This window comes from Periplaneta americana, chromosome 16, assembly GCF_040183065.1.
Source record: "Periplaneta americana isolate PAMFEO1 chromosome 16, P.americana_PAMFEO1_priV1, whole genome shotgun sequence".
Lineage (NCBI taxonomy): Eukaryota > Metazoa > Arthropoda > Insecta > Blattodea > Blattidae > Periplaneta > Periplaneta americana.
The window spans coordinates 46,355,498-46,373,497 of NC_091132.1; the positions used below are offsets into that span (position 1 = coordinate 46,355,498).

The following is an 18,000-nucleotide window of genomic DNA, read 5'->3' on the forward strand; positions in this document are numbered from 1 at the left end:
GATTTTACTGCGGCTTTACAATAGCGTGAATGTAAGTTTTGAGAGGCTGTCAACAGGAGGCATGTCTTCTGCAGTGCTATAGAAAAAAAAAATCAAGGATATTGGTCGACACCTCTGTCGGCAATACAGTGAAACATCGAAAGTTGGCTGTTTTTCGTGTTTTGCCACACAGCTGTGAAGAAAGTGAGCATTGTTACATATAAATTGTTCCTTTTATGTTACTTTCATAATATATTTCATAATTATTTACTACTGCGGAATTAGCCAAGTCCTATTGCGGATTTATCCGCACTGTTGCGGAATTACCCGAGTTATTCTTTCTCAACTGTAATGTATGTACAACTAAATATATTTGCATTTTAATAGATCTCTATATATCTTTTGGTAATGAAAGGTTTCGTCCATGTCTACATACCTTGATAATATTTTTCAATAAACATTTTGATAAAAATATGATAGGTTTACTTCTTAATATTGCGAAATTAGCCGAGTCTCCCCTATAGGCCTATTATTTTTCAAAAATCATTTTAAAGGAGGAGGTACACCATTGGTCTGCAAGAATTTAGAGAAATTCATTTTTTTATATCTCAGCTGCTATAAAAGCTAAATGAACGAACTCTTCATGTTTAATATACAAACATTACACTTTATAAAACACTACTCTGAATTTTAAAATAGCTAATAAAAAAAATAAATCCATTGCGCAATAGCCCTGAAGGGTCAACTGTAAAAATAATATGAAATTTGCATATTTTTTACAACAGTAAAGCATTTACATAAAATACACAATTATCTGATGATTATTTTACAGAAATATTGTAAAGATCTACATCAAGAAGATAGTCTAGGATCTTGTACCTATTCCTTCTGGAAATATTTTTTTTTCTTAATCAAATATTTTAGAAAATTTAATATTGAAGTTAACGATTAAGAATAAAATATTTCTTGAAGGGATATGTAATACATCCCAGACTATGTTATTGATGTAGGTCTTTAAAACATTCCAATAAAAGAATCATGCAGATATTTAATGAATTGTATATTTTATTATGTAAATGTTTCAATGTAAAAATAATTATGCAAATTTAATATTATTTTTACAGGTAATTATTAGCTATTTTAATATTCTGAATAGTGTTTTATAAAGTGTAATGCATGTCTATTAAGCATGAAAAGTTTTTTTTTTCTTGTATTACGATGTACCAAAGTACATATGATATTTCAGTGCAGAAATTCTGCGTCATCATATGATGATGGATGAGTGGAACAGAGAAAAATTCTCTCCGGCACCGGGATTTGAACCCGAGTTTTTCAGCTCTATGTGCTGACGCTCTATCCACTGAGCCACACCGGATTCCCATCCCGATGTCGGATTGAATCCTCTCAGTTTAAGTTCCACCTCTTGGGTTCCCTCTAGTGGCCTACCCTCATGCACTGCGTCATAGATATATGACAGTGGCACAATGTCCACACATGTGCAGAGGTGCACCCGTTATGAGTGACTAAGTGGCCGGGATCCGACGGAATAAGCGACGTCTTAAATCACAAAGTGATTATTTTTCGCATATCGCAATTTTGGCTCTTTCTAGATAGTACTGTTCTCCAACCAGGAGATCAACCGTGAAAGGAATGTGCTTGCTATTGCGTCATCTATTGGAGCGAAGTAGATAGATAATATTACCGTTATAACGTCAGTTTGAAAACCATGCGCTCTCCTGCATATGTTATTTCCTGTATGGAGAGATTAAAAGACCAGGAGATTAACAGTGATCTAATTTTGTAACTAGGGTAGTATCAATATGTGTATCAATGTTGTTTGTGCTGTGAGAGCTAGCCAATACAGATACGAGTACCCACGTGTGTGACCTTATGACATCTTATGACATCAACATTCATTCACAGCATTACTCTGCTTCGTCTCAGTCCCCAAAGACTTTCTCGTGGTTCGAGTACAGTACGTCCCATATCTAAGACGATCTGTTACGTACAATAAACAAAAACAATAATCTTCTCTTCTCTGAACATACCATGCAAGTAACTTCGAAAGTAAAGTTAAAAACACTGTAAATGAAATTGAAAATTATAAATGCAACGAACTTGGCATCTCTGAAGTATTTGAGAAAAATATGAAATAAATAAACACATTTAGGCCTACTCCATAACAACTGTCTTCAACTGTTTTTCTTTACATCCTTACAAAAAAAGTGGTTCAATAACATTATCATGAAAATCTCTTTTGGCCTCCGTGTAAGATGGTACGACCCATGCCTAAGACAATCTGTTAACGTACATTAAAGAACCATTAATATAACGGTTTTCAAGAGAAAGGTGATATTTATGCGTCCATTACGGCATCAAATTGAATAGCAGACAGCAATGAAATTCTGATCGTTTTTCTACTCAGGTTTCAATGCTTTTAGTTTACATAACTGCGCGAAGCTGAGAACAAGGAGTTTATAATCCAAGAGCCGAGTAATGAAGCACGTTCCCCGCAATTCCCAGAGCGACGGATACGTCACGGGAGCATCACTTCAATTTGTATCTCCGAATTCAAGAGCTTAGCACTCTTAAATCTGCCGATCCGTGTACACGGCTTTGGGTCCGATGCACGGATATGTCTGCGGACACCTTTTGCGGATTATGATATAGAATTACGTGCTATTTAATGCTATTGACATAAGATTCCACAGGCTATATCATATATCCGAGGAATGGTGCAGTATACTAAAAATAAAAGTAACAAACAAGGTCTGCAATGAAGAAGCAGGAATATACTTAGAAATAGACGAAGAAAGCAATTGTTGACAGGGCGCCAACTATGAGATTTATTTATTTCAACTTTTAATTCAAGTGCTTGAGCCCATCCAATGTTTTCCAAAAGTTGGCGTCACTTATTGTCTACATATAACTTCTCAGTTAGGAGAAGACAGGGAGGTTTAACTCATGAGATGGAAAGTGTAACCTAATAGAAGTTCCTTAGTTTGCAGCTATCTTGGAGCAACAGTAACAAATATAAATGAAGAAATTAAAAGCAGAATAAATCTATGGGAAATGCCTGTTAGTATTCGGTTGAGAAGCTTTTGTCTTCTAGCCTGCTGTAAAAAAATCTGAAAGTTAGAATTTATAAAACAGTTATATTACCGGTTGTTCTGTATGGTTGTGAAACTTGGACTCTCATTTTGACACAGGAACAGAGATTAAGGGTGTTTGAGAATAAGGTTCTTAGGAAAATATTTGGAGCTAAAAGGGATGAAGTTACAGGAGAATGGAGAAAGTTATACAATGCAGAACTGCACGCATTGTATTCTTCACCTGACATAATTAGAAACATTAAATCCAGACGTTTGAGATGGGCAGAGCATGTAGCACGTATGAGCGAATCCAGAAATGCATATAGAGTGTTAGTTGGGAGGCCGGAGGGAAAAACACCTTTAGGGAGGCCGAGACGTAGATGAGAAGATAGTATTAAAATGGATTTGAGGGAGGTGGGATATGATGATAGAGACTGGATTAATCTTGCACAGGATAGGGACCGATGGCGGGTTTATGTGAGGGCGGCAATGAATCTGCGGCTTCTTAAAAAGCCATTTGTAATAATAATTGTAATAATAATAATAATAATAATAATAATAATAATAATAATAATAACTTAAATTGTTGAATGTAATTCAGCAATGGTTATTATTTTGCAAAGCTCTTTCCTCTTCCATTGATACCGTATAACCAAAGCCACCGTTTCTGGCGTGTGAAATAAGTAATGGGAACGTTGAGAGCGAGTATCTTATCTTTGCCACAGTCTATGGACGGGAAAGCTGACAAGTGTGATTGGCATATTGCTGACGTGGTTTTTGTTTAGGAAGAGGCATCACTCCCAGCCGAAGTGTTAACAGATGCCATTGACTGGGCAATGTACTCAAGAACATACCCTAGAAACACAAAGTACTAGTATCTTGCTTTTGTCGCAGTCAGTGAGCAAAGACAGACAACTGTGACTGGCAGATTTGGTGGTACCGTTCTCGGCTGCACTGGCAACAAATGTTCACTGACTTGATTTTTACTCAATGACACGTGCCAAAAACGCTGCCGCTGACTTTTTTTTTTTTTTTTTTTGTATAACAGGAACACACATGTAATGTCACTAGGATAAAATGGCAGTGGTCAATAAGAAAAAACATGGTTTAATATAAAAATGTTTCTCCTTTTTCAAAAAGAGAAAGTGTTGAAATGATCTACTGTACAATTGAAAAATAGTACATTATGCAACGAGCCTATAATGGTAGTAATTAACTTCATACGAGCGTCTTAATTACCATTATAGGCAAGTTTCATACGACTTTCTATGCTCGACCATATTTCTAACTTGAAACTATTCAAAAGTAGGTCATGTTATGGTTATGTAAGTGAGTAGCGAATTGACCTGAATTGTGAGATGTGCGCATACGCGAAAGTATTGATTTTTCCGAGGCCGAATGTCATTGACCTTGATATAACGTAGAGAAGTCTTGATATAACCTGGAAATTGATTTAGAATTGAAAACGAGATGACAAATTGAATTTATTTGAATATTATTTACAATTAACGCTAATTATTATAGTAACAGAACATAACCTTCTGCGACAGTATTGGATTCCCAGCCTCCGTGACTTTTCGCTAATTGTCTTTCGATTGTATATCCGAGAATAATCGATACTTGCGGTTTTATAATGGTACAAAGGTGATTTGTCATTGGCTGAACACCTGAACTTTAATGAATAGGTGTACTTTAATGAGGTGCATTAAAGGGCTACTACCAGGTGTATAATTACTACATTTCGGCATGGTCGAGCATAAAAAATATTATCTGCAGTTTAAATCTAAAATGATAAACATGGGGAAATGTAGGTAAATAACAACGTACCGTACCAGTACATTCCAAAAACTAAACGTCCCATAAAATACGTAAATTTTAAAGTTGTTGTGTCTTTGTCTTATCAATAAACAGATGAAAATACATCAAAATCCTAGCCATATTTATCGGTTATTCTGTGGCAGCTATCTTAGTCTAACAGAAACTTCCTACAACAAAGCAGACTGCAGTTCACGAAGTGTATCCACGCTTTGTTTGATGTACAACACTACTGTTATAGATGGATTTCCATCCACCAATCAGAACACACAAAGGAGAATTAGTTACACACAGAAGTGGTGGTGCTGTTTTGACTCAAGCTCCGGGACCACCCTTCTGCCCTCTAGCGAGGAGACAATAAATAAGTCCCAAGTTCAACTGTCAACGTAATCTTCGGAAAGTGTCTCAGAATTGTCGCAAATACTAAACAGATAATAGATCTCTGTGAAAGGGGCTGGCGGGCAGATCTCCTCCAGCATTTGCCCGGTATTTGTCACTGACAGCTCCCCACCTCCCTGCGGCGCTCACGGACCCTCGTGGCCGCGTTCCAATATTTGCTGCTGCTACTGCCTCCGACCGTGACAAAACCACTCCTCTAGCATACCGTAATACCTCAGTAATTCCTTATTTAAAGTCCACTTTAATCTATGGAGGCTATTCAAAGACAATGAGATGATTTTAATTGTAATTCTTAACTTAGCGTTCCTCTTCGACTACAAAGCCTACTATTCAAGAAATCAAAAGAGTGTAATTTTAGTTCTGTATGTAACGCTCTTTTGAAACAACAGAGGTTACCCAGAGGCCGTAAGCTAGTTCTTTATAAATTCTATATTCATCAACCTCTGGAACTACAGACACTCTTCAAACAAGAGAGATGATTCCGCTTCTTTTGTACCACAAAAAACTATTTAAGGGACAGTCAGAGGATTGTAATTTTATTTTCTTTATTAAACACTTCTTTTGAAGTACAGAGACTAATCAGAAACAATAAGATATTTGTGGTAGTAAATTTTACATTTAGCGAACTGATTTTAACTGCAATTTTTTATTTAAAGTTTCTCTTAAACTACCCACACCATTCGGAGATAATGCAATTAGAAAACTGTAATATGCAACAACTATATTTTTAACGTTTCTTTTAAGGAGGGAGATACACCATTGGCCCTAAAAAATTTAGTGAAATTCTTTTTTTTCTATCTCAGCTACTATAAAATCTAAATTAACAAAACTTGTCATGCTTAATATACATGCATTACACTTTATAAAACACTGTTCAGAATATTAAAACAGCTAATAATTACCTGTAAAAATAATATCAAATATGCATAATCTTTTTACAACCGTAAAGCATTTACATAATAAAATATACAATTAATTAAATATCTGCATGATTCTTTTACTGGAATGTTTTTAAAGATCAACATCAACAACATATTCCAGGATCTTTTACTTATTCCTTCAAGAAATAATTTTTTTCTTAACCGTTACCTTCAATAACATTAACACTGAAATATTCTAGACTATGTCGTTGATATTGGTCTTTAAACATTTCAGTAAAAAAATGTTAAAGTAAGAATTATTTAAGTATTCATAGGCTTGTGGAAAATATTACGGAAGTGAATAAAGATTGCACAATTTTCATCCAAAATTTAGGAAACGAATTACTTTTACTTAAGAACAGTTATCTGAAAATATTAAAAATGCAGAATTAACAAGATGAACTGTGTTGCATGTTTGCCAAATTCTAAATTACCAGGACTGGAATATATTAATATGTCTATATGAATGTTTTAAGAAATAGGCTAATAAATGAAATTATGGAAGTTCAAGACGAGCCAGACATTATAGACATAATATAGAAAGGAAAAGGTTACAATGGTATGAATATATCAGAAGAATGCCAAAACAGCGATTACCAAAAATAATTATGGAATGGATCTCACCAGAAAGAGGGACGACCAAAGAAGGACATAAATAATTTTCAAGAAATTTATAAAGAAGTAATGAACTTTAAAAATACGCCCAGGGCATGTAATATCACGGTTTAAATTTTTATGGCACTAGAACCTGTAATTAATCACGTAAAACATTATCAGAACAAATGGATAAATCATCTGCATCGCATGCATAGAGATAGAATTCCAAAAGTCATGCTCCACTATCGTCCAAACGGGAAGCGATCTCTCGGTCTTCCAAAGAAGCGCTGGATTGAAAATTCAACTGTGAGATCGTAACAGGCCATTTGGCCTAATACTTGAAGGGAAGAAGAAGAAGAAGAAATTTTCATGGCCAAGTTTACCCCAACGGTCAAATTTACCTCAATTTTCGACATGGAAAATAGTTCATATGAAAGGAAATAGGGGAGTACGCCACGCGAAATAGCCCACTCTATAAGGTCTTACCTAAAAAATCTTGATCCAAGAAAAAAAAATTGACGACCCTGTAATTGTCACAGAAATCCAATACTTGAATAAAAAGGAAATCAGATTAAGCAACCACAAGTTCGTGAGAAGCATCGCATCCCTGTCTCTAAGATCAGAAGCAATGAGCTGAATGACTAAGCTCCAAGCAGATTTTCCTGAATGAAGCGGTCGTGGAACCTGGCCAGCTTTTCGCGTTGTAGGAATTACCCAATGCCTTGAAAGGAGCGGTGTTTAGTCTTCCGGTCTCTTAATACGTCAAGAGAACAAGAGATATACTGCGCGTTCAGCTCCCCAAGCCGAGAATTCGTCTTCCACCCTTGAGATTCCGACGAACCCTCATCAACTGCTGGAGTTACAGCCAGCCTTGAAGCATGAAGTGGATACAGTCTTCCTATTCCTAGTCACGAACAGCAGTCCAGACAACTGCTGTGAGATCCAGAGAAGCGCAGGGTAATATAACAGTTTAGTATATACAATCACGAAGCTTGAGTTCTGAGGGTGCTAGGAACAATAGACTGTGCCCGTACTATTTCGCATTGTCTGTAATGAGGCGATATTAGCGATCCTAGTGGTCAGCAACTACCTATGGATGCATATTTACTATCTATTGAGCTTCGTGACTGTATATACTAGACTGTGGTAATACTACGCCAATGTAATCTAGTATTAGTGGAATGAATGAAGCCACTGTGTCCCATGAAGGGCTAGGGCCTCCTACAGGATACATCTTCAGAATTCAGCAACTAAATTATCTATTTTGCATATGGCAGTTCCATAATTCAGCGATTAAACTGGTCCACCATTTTGAACACGAAAATTTTACAGTTCAGCACTGTAATATCCTACGATGTTCATTTTGATACTTTTATTGTAATGTCCTCATTATCATCACCGTAATCATAAACACTGTATGTTGGATATTTTTTGAAAATACTGTTTCATAATTTAATAAAAAAGAAATTCTTCAAATATTTCGTAAAGAAAAGTCTTATAATCGAGAAAGTAAACTACCATAACATAACATTTCGGACAACAAAGTGCAGCAATTGAGCAATAGAAATAAGCCAATACAGTCCCATAATCCACATTTAAACTAAATAAACATTCGGACAACAAAGTTTCATAATTCAGCAACAAAATTAAATCAACAGTTTGGATAATTGAACATTTTGAGAAACATAATCACATAAACCAACATTAAAACTAACTCAAAAGTTTGCAAAACTCAGCTCTATTATCAGCAAGTAAACAAATGAAACAATCTGGGTAAGAAAAAGTTTCACAATTTTGCAATAAAAGTAAGCTAATAATTTCAACAATACAGCGCATAATCCAGAAATAATACCAATTCAACAGCTTGAACAACAAAGGGTCATAATACAGCAATAGACTTAATGTCTAAATCAACAGTTTTGACAAAAAGTGCCATAATCCAGCAACTAATATAATTCAACATTTTTGGCAATAAAATGTCATAATATCGAAGGCTAAACCAATTGTTTGTACAACAGTCTCATATTCAATTAAACTAATTCAACGTTTTGAACAACAAAGACTCATAATTCATCAATTAACCAATTCAATATTTTGGACTAAAAACGTAATAATTGAGCAATATATAAAAAGTTCCATAATTCAGCTATTAAACTCATTCAACATTTTGGACAAAAATTTCATAATCCAGCAATCAGATTAAGGTAACTGTTTGGACAACAGTGTCATAATAAAAAAAAAAATAAACTAACTGAATGTTTTGGAAACAAAGTCCCAAAATGTCTCTGTGAAGGCTTCTACACCATGGGTAGACATAACGGCTCGGTTAGAAAAGCCAACGTACTATGGTAGGAACGATAATGATTTTAAAATCAAATGTAGGAAACAGAAAACGGATGTAGGTAAATTCTCATTTTTAAACAGAACTATAAATGATTGGAATGACCTACCTGCAGCGGTCTTTGAGGGCTGTCCTTCCTTAAGGAGATTCAAGAATAATTTAAAGAGTTGTGTATAAAGTGAAAATTAAAATTAAGGTGACATTCAACATTTAATTTTTTAAGGTGACATGTATTTATCTAGCCTTACGAGTTTACTTCCTTGGTTTGAATCGTAAATTATTTAAAAATAGCGTGTAAGAGGGCCTTAGACTAGAAATGTTTAGTTTAAATGTAGTTCTGTTTATAAGTATGCATAAGAATGCAATTATTTGACTTATTTGAACTGTTGTATCAGTGAAGCGAGGTGAGTCAGTGAAGTTATGGTTTTACAGTGCAGTGAATAGTTCCGATCAGTGATAATTTATAGCGTCAATGAAATGTGTTCTATAGTGTCAGTGAAATGTGTTACAGAGTGTCAGTGAAATGTGTGCTAAAGTGTCAGTGAAATGCGTCATAGTGCCACTACAGGAAATGAGATGAGAGTAAAGTGAAAGACTATTGAAACTTATGTAGGACCTATACATAATTATGTAGGTTGTGTTGTAAAATTAGGTGTTTTATTTTATGTTTTATTATTATTGTGTTAAATTGTATTGTGTATTCTTATTGTATTGTGTATAAAATTGTATATGTGTTGTAAATTGTATTATGTATTGTAAATTTTATTGTGTATAGCTTATCATTTTAACTGTGTATTGTTAATATTGTATATACCACTGCCACCGGGTGCTTGCCCACTTGCAGTGTAAATAAATACATACATACACTCTGGTGACCCCAGACTAGGGAAGCCTATGTATGTGTCAGTGTCAAGTGTGTGTATGTGGTTCATAGAATCGTCCCCTGCCCTACAGGCATTTACGTGTATGTCTACAACATAGGATGACATTAAACGAAAAACAACAGAGAGTCTCATAAACCGGCAATTAAACTAAGTCCAAATTTTAGACAAGTAATAATTGAACAATAGACCTAAGCTAATATTGTAGTTTTCACAACAAAATTCTAAAATCCAGATATGACGCCATGTTTAAATAATATTATAATTATATTCTTTTAAAATAAATTAACATTTTATATAAAGCAGAACTGGGGAATATGTTATACAGTAGGGAACGGGTTTCTAGATGCTAAAAAAAAAAAAAAAAAAAAAAAAGAAAAGAGATTTAGGACTTCATAAAATCCAATTTAGAACTTTTAGGAATATATATGAGGGAGTCAGAAGCAAAAGGGTATAAGTGCACTTAAGTTATTTGTGAGAAAATGTGATTGAAAATACTTAAAATTTCGTAAATTCAATTTTAGTGTGTAAAATGGTTAAAAGATGTATCCCTTTGCCACTAAAATTTTATATGTCTTAGCTTGCCCTGGATGCATTTAACTCATGTTTTTAGAAATGTCACTTGTACCCTTTGCTTGCGACTCCCTCATATAAAATTAGTAATTTTAATTTAGTAAATATAATTTAGTAATTTTAATTTAGTAAATATACCAACGTGCTCATAATTTGTGTGTACGTTTTGTAAGCAATGTTCGTAAATATGATCATATTACCCCATCCCTGGAAGCAATAGGTTGGCTTAAACTAGATAAGAAAAGAAATTTACATTCACTTCTCTTTCTCTTCGAAATCTTGAACTCTTCTATTCCTTCGTACCTGTCGTCTCGCTTCACTTACCTTTCTTCCCACCACAATCTGAACACACGCTCTCGCCATGAAACAATACTAACAATACCATCCCATCGCACCTCCTCATACTCATCCTCTTTCACAATAGCCCTGCCAAGACTCTGGAATTCGTTACCTGCTAGCATCAGGGACTGTCGAAATAAAATTCAATTCAAACGCAAACTTACTAGGCACTTGGTCAGTAATTGAGACTCGTTCAGACATGGTTTCTTGTAAATAGTTCTTTTAATCTACCACAAAATATCTCAATATCCGGTAATTTCATCACTATAGAATTTTGTTATTGTAGGTTTAATTTGTAATTTAGTAAATACAAAAATATTCTTTGTTCTTAACTTCTATGATAAAATGTCTAGCTTTCATTAATCAGGTATTCTTGTCGTACTTTAATTTTTATTGTAATTGTAATTGTAAATTTAATATTAATTGTAATCTTATTGTTCATGTTATAGTTGTAATCCCCTGGTAGAGGGGCAGAGAAGGCCTGACGGCCTTATCTCTACCAGGTTAAATAAATAAATCTAATCTAATCTAATCTAATCTAATCTAATCTAATCTAATTTTAGGTGGAATTTATATAGAGTAGAGGCAAAAAACCGGACCGACCCTTGTAGGGATTTCAGAGCCTTGTTCACTCCAGAGCACGATAGACTGGTAACTAAGACTTTCACAAGACTAAGACTTGATCACAATATCGAGTCTCGGACGACTCACAATCAGTATTTACGTCAAGGACGCGAAATATACAACGTTGTCGTGCGGGTTTTCGGCTTTGCGGGCGCTGTTAGTCTCGTTTTCTCGATCGTTGTTCATCTCTAGCAATTACGTTTTTTGTATACGAGTATTGTGGTTTGCATTGCACGTATAATTGCGCAACAGAGATTTTTATGCGATCTCTATTGTATACTATACGCAACGCGAAAAATTCATCTGTCGTTTGACATTCAAAGAGAAATGTGTTGTTCGGACGTAACTCATTACATTTGAGACACATATTCAGAGAGCTAGAATAATTTATACCAAATGCTTTCACAGTTTTTAGATGTTTTTCGTTACGAATGTGTACGGTTGTATATGCCTCTATAGAAAGTTACAACCCACCCCTCAGTCAAATTATAATTGAGTCCGATAATTATAATTTTCACCCTTTCCTGGAAAAAAAAAATTGAAAAATTAATCACTTCGAAATGTTTTTACAAATAATTTCATGTGCTACGTACACAGAATTAAATGATCATTCAGTTGGAAACGCTACAGTGTCTCCATAATTACATTTTAATTAAATATTTCAAACAGTTCCACAAGTTACATAATGAGACTTGATTTTCTTGCCGTAAACCAAACAGAAAAAAATTACAAACTGCACGAAAATTCGTAGTCACTCATATGTTGAATCGTCGTACAGATAATAACGATGAGTTTTCGAACCCTGACAGAGGCAGGGAATTGATATTTCTGTCTCAACTCTCACAAAGGCTCAAGTCTCCTATAAAATAAAATCAGACTGGTTTCTCCTTCAATAGAAAATGACCAAAGCATCATGTAAAACATTTATCACAATTAAGTGAAAATTTTAAAATAAAAAATTCGTGATCTAAAAATTAAACCTCATTATTAACAACAATTTCATTATTCAACAATTAATATCATAAATATTAGGAGTGACCACACCTGTGGAGTAACGGTTAGTGCGTCTAGCCGCGAAACCAGGTGGCCCGAGTTCGATTCCCGGTCGGAGAAAGTTACCTGGTTGAAGTTTTTCCGGGGTTTTCCCTCAACCCAATATGAGCAAATACTGGGTAACTATCGGTGCTGGACCCCGGACTCATTTCACCGGCATTATCGCCTTCATTTCATTCAGGCGCTAAATAACCTAAGATGTTTATAAAACGTCGTAAAATAACCTACTAAAAATAAATATTAGGATCATATTTTATAAACAATTAGAATTGTATGGACATGTAACACGGATGCCAGATAAGACATTACCTATAAAAAAACTTTAGAATGAGGGGCCGATCTAAGATCACATGATTACATGACGTCAGAAGATCGATGGGAGAGAAAGGATCGATAGAAATCGATTGAGAAGACAATGAAAAGAAACAGAAAAATTAGAATGCTATAAACTTTGGATACTGGAAGGTGCATATAATTGTAAACTTTCTGTCATATATAAATAAAGAAACGGAAAACAAATGATGCAATATGTTATACATAAAGTACATTATTAAAATATTCTAGTCAAGAAAATAATATAACTCAACAATTATCAATTAGAGTCCAATGTTTTAAATAAAAGTCTTATGAATCAATAACTAAACTAATCCAACAATTTTGACGACACAGTTTTATAATCCAACAATTACATAAATTCAAAGTTTTTGACAACAATATCTCATAATGCTGCAATTTAACTAGTTCAAAGTTTTGGACAACAGTCTCATAATCCAGTACTAAACTCAGTTCAATATTTTGGGCAACCTAGTCTCAAAGTTCAGCAATAGAACTTAGCCAATGGTTTCATAATTCAGCAATTAAGCTAACTGGAAATTTAGGACAACCTCTCAGGATTAAAAAATAAATGTAGTTCAATATTTTCGACAATGCAGTCTAATAATATATAAAAAAAAAACTAAGGCAGTATTTTGGACAACAAAGTTCTATAATTCAGCAAACCAATATTCAGCTTTTAGAGTCCATGTTTTAGATAATAGTCTTATAAAACAATAACTAAACTAATCCACCAGTTTTGGCGACAAAGTTTTATAATCCAACAATAAGATTGATTAAAAAATTTTGACAACAATATTTCATAATGTTGCAATTAAACTAGTTCAAAGTTTTGGACAACAGTCTTATAATCCAGTTCTAAACTTAGTTCAATATTTTGGACAACATAATCTCAAAGTTCAGTAATAAAACTAAGCCAATATTTCCATAATTCAGCAATTAAGTTGATTGAAAATTTAGGACAACCTCTCGGGTTTCAAAAATAAATCTAGTTCAATATGTTCGACAATGCAGTCTAATAATACATATCAATAAAACTAAGGCAGTATTTTGGACAAAAAAAGCTCCATAATTCAGCAAACCAATATTCAGCTTTTAGAGTCCATGTTTTAGATAAAAGTCTTACAAAACAATAACTAAACTAATCCACCAGTTTTGGCGACAAAGTTTTATAATCCAACAATAAAATTGATTAAAAAATTTTGACAACAATATCATAATGCTGCAATTAAACTAGTTCAAAGTTTTGGACAACAGTCTTATAATCCAGTTCTAAACTTAGTTCAATATTTTGGACAACATAGTCTCAAAGTTCAGTAATAAAACTAAGCCAATAGTTCCATAGTTCAGCAATTAAGCTGATTGAAAATTTAGGACAACCTCTCAGGATTCAAAAATAAATCTAGTTCAATATGTTCGACAATGCAGTCTAATAATATATATCAATAAAATTAAGGCAGTATTTTGGACAACAAAGTTCCATAATTCAGCAAACCAATATTCAGCTTTTAGAGTCCATGTTTTAGATAAAAGTCTTATAAAACAATAACTAAACTAATCCACCAGTTTTGGCGACAAAGGTTTATAATCCAACAATAAAATTGACTAAAATTTTTGACAACAATATCTCATAATGCTACAATTAAATTAGTTCAAAGTTTTGGACAACGATCACATAATCCAGTACTAAACTTAGTTCAATATTTTGAACAACATAGTCTCGAAGTTCAACAATAGAACTAAGCAATTAAGCTAACTAAAAATTTAGGACAATTTCTCAGGATCCAAAAATAAATCTACTTCAATATTTTCGACAATGCAGTCTAATAACATATATCAAAAAAACTAAGGCAGTGTTTTGGACAACAAAGTTCAATAACTCAGCAAACCAATATTCAGCTTTCAGAAAAACTCAGCCTTACATTCGGTAATTCAGACAAGGCAATTCCTTGTGTCAAAATGAAATTAAATCAAAGTATTCAGTTAGACGACCTATGGTTTACATTTCAATTCAATCACGTATTTTACAGGACAGACCCCTAAAACCTGCTTAGAAAATCTACATGATGTGTATGAACCTTCTGGACACGAAAGAGTATAATCTGAGGGGTAAACAAAACCAGTGTTCAGAGTACCATATTCTGAAGTCTCAAGTTTTAAATTGTCCCTAAATTCTAAAGTTAATGAACCATAATCACACAGATAAATCAATTCAATATTTCGATTCTATAGTCTCAATTTAACATGTAAATTATGGCAACAGTCCTCGAGATTCCTTCAGATACGACATTAGAAACCGACCACAGTAGCCCCGCTGCATTCCCCTTCTGCACTGCACACACGCCCATAACGGCGCATCCTTTTGTTAGACGGGGCACAGGAAGGGGGGAAGGTTTCAAGGCAACATCTACTTCACTCCACCCGGCACTTCCTTCAGACTTTCTTCCTTTTTCTTCGCTCCCCTTTTCTCGCAATCCTACTATACCGCGATACTTCTCCACTATCGCTTTCTTCTTGTCCGCACATAAATTGCTGGCCACTTAGGACCGTGAAACCGGCCATGTGATGGCAGTCCGGAACGGATGTTAGATGTTCCGTGAGATAGGAAGAGATGACCGCGCTTCACACTGCGTCCGCAGCCAAGACGTGGGCATACTCAGAATTTTATGCTCCTACCAAATCACATACTAAAATACCAATTTTGCGCGCTATCTACATCGTACATTAACGTGTTTTAAGGTGCTTTGGCTTTCCTGAGTTGCACAGTAATGGAATGGTACTATTTCGACATTGAATACTCCTCAGGAAAATTTCTCTCAAGTGAAATTCGTTTCAATAAAAGGTTAAAATGTTCCCGTTTTAGGAGTGTTTCGTTTAAGTGGGGTCCCATCTTTCGAGTCCATTGCCAGGGCTTATGCGTCCGCAAGTGTGTTGCGCCCATTACATCTTTCACGTCCGATTTTATTCGGTGGAATAAAATTCAACCAGGCGCTGCGTAAATGAGAAATAAGTGTACTTGTCCACGATACAGCTTAAATAGCATGAAGTTCTTAGTTTCATATTTCATTTTTCATGTCAGCTATTACATGAGACTGACAGATCGACTACAGCGTGTTCGTAATGCATGTATTCGGTTTATTTGCAACGTCCGTAGATCTGACCGTATCACACCTTGACTAAATATGCTGTCCTGAGTCCGTCTGAAAGAGCCAAGAACTATTCACTCTCTCACTTTACTCTTCAATATTCTACAAACCTCTAACCCTAGCTACTTAGCTTCTCGTTTTCAACATTTGTCCTCATATCACGAAATAGATACTCGCTCACAACACCATATCACACTCTCCATTCCTAAACACAGAACATCCTTCTACTCTTCATCTTTCACCATCTCTGCAGCTCATCTCTGGAACTCTCAATCACAACATGTCAGAGACTGTCGGACATTTTCTATTTTCAAAAATAAATTAAAATTGCACTTTTTAAATTCAGATTCCTTTCAATTATACGCCCTTTTCTCTGCGATAGTTTTGTAAAAAAATATATTTATTTAATTTCCTTCCTTTCCCCTTTTTTGTCCTCTTGATCACCAGATGAATTTATTATTGTACGCTTTTTATTGTTAATTTTATTTAATTTTCGTATTTCTTTTCTTTTTTATTATTATTTTATTACATTCCTTTTTGTTATATTCTTCCTTACGTTTTCCATATTAACTATTTGTACTAAATGAGTTGCTTTTACTATATTCCAATGTATTTTACTTTCTTTTTTCTATTAGGCCATTGGTATTATTTTCATGTTGTTTAGTGTCGATTTTGTTATGCTTTTATTATTATTATTATTATTATTATTATTATTATTATTATTATTATTATTATGTTAGTATTCTATTCCTTAACTTTTTGTTAAATTCTCACTGAGTGTATACTTTGTGACCTGGTAGAGAGTAAGAGAAGGCCCTATGGCCTTAACTCTGCCAGTATAAATAAATTATTATTATTATTATTATTATTATTATTATTATTATTATTATTATTATTACATTCATGTAATGTGGATCTCACAAAAGTTCTTAGTTAAGTTGCGTTTCTCATGTACATACATAGGTTATTCGAAAATTAATAGCAAAACTGTTATTTTATTCAACTACTTTAATGATAACTAATTTAAGCTGGTAGTATAAGGTGTAATTGTGCCTGATATGAGTTATCTGTACGTTAAAAGATAATAATCTAATTTCATATTCAGTGGTTTCAATAATAAAACTGTTATCTACAACGTCTTAAGGAAAAAAAAAATGTAGGCAAGAGTAGGATCCTCCCAAAATTATGTTTATTGACTTGGCCAATCACAAGACAGCAGTGACGCGATAATGCAAGCTTCAGATTCGAATCAAAGCAGAGATAGATCTATCACCTATTTTAGGCATACACTCTGTCCTTAAGAGTACAAGGAACAGATAATAATAATAATAATAATAACAACAATAACAATAATAATCGAGGTATTCAGGCAAAATTCGTCGAACATTAAATTTTAATGTGTAATAAACTCTGCACTTCAAAGCGTCGTTAAATAAAATGCTCCCACCACACCGTGTACGGGACGTACAATTAAGCCAGGGCTGGGCACCAAGAGCAAATTCTACTCTCTCACGAGGAACCATAGGACTTCTCTTCAACCCCTTTCTTCCCCGCCGAACACCCGCAGCGCTGATGCCGTAACGAATGAATATTAAGTGTCCTCTTTAGAGTTTGGACTCGCTTCCCATGCTCAGCCCTGAGTTGAGCCTTGATTTTTCTGATCCGACGCATGCGAATTGCGACTAATAAGCTAACAAGAGATAGTGAGTAGTTTCTATAACGACTATAACTGCGAGGTACGCATCTCGCAACCAAGGCTTGACGTTTCCTTCCACAGTGTGTCTGTCGTATGCGCCGAAGTTCAAGGACGTTTGTAGGGTGTTGCATGCCTACACTTCACTCCCGACTGTTGTGAGCTACTGAAATGGCTAGGCGCACTCATTAGTGCGTGCTGTAGTGCAAGCTGTT

The 18,000-nt window shown here is 34.5% G+C and overlaps 1 protein-coding gene across 2 annotated transcripts in view; it reads right to left on the reverse strand.

The window, feature by feature from the left end:
- LOC138716215 (netrin receptor UNC5C-like) overlaps positions 1–18,000 on the reverse strand; it is a 901,985-nt gene that overhangs the window by 338,279 nt on the left and 545,706 nt on the right. The window lies entirely within an intron of this gene.